A 577-nucleotide genomic window follows, 5' to 3' on the forward strand; every position below is an offset into this window, starting at 1 on the left:
TTCCTCGCCATTTTTCATATTTTAGGACATTTTTTGCCCTTGTCTTGTCATTTTGGTCCTTATCTGCATCCTTCTTAACTTGTTGTTCCTTGTTTGGGACCTTTTTATACCGGGTGATGGGGATAAATATAGACAGATTTATCGCTTTCACTTAAAAGCATCATAATTTTTTAGAAGATAATTTTGAGAGCTAAAATTCTAACGTATAATAGATCAGACTATGTTAAGTTTACGTTAATTTGAAAAAAAATGTTTAAAGCTTAGTTCTTTAAATAGGATCCATTTGAAGCAATGACTTTAGCCAATCTGGTCTGAAAACGGTGAAAAAAAGTGCGGATTTTGGTTGGAGAGATTTTTTCCATGGTGTTTCAAATTGGCTGCCTAGAATTTTAGTTGAAGGGGGTCTTTCTTTGCAAGCTTCTTTCTCAACAAAGGACCACACAGCATAGACCAGATTTTTAAGATCTGGAGAATTTTGGGGCCATAGTTTAGGCCACAAGTGGCAGAAAATGGCAGAAATTGTTTGAAGGTGGTCAAAAATGGCCGCCGGTGGTTAGAACGGCCGATCTTGATTCTA

Source organism: Tigriopus californicus, chromosome 9, assembly GCF_007210705.1.
Source record: "Tigriopus californicus strain San Diego chromosome 9, Tcal_SD_v2.1, whole genome shotgun sequence".
NCBI classification, from domain to species: Eukaryota; Metazoa; Arthropoda; class Copepoda; order Harpacticoida; family Harpacticidae; genus Tigriopus; species Tigriopus californicus.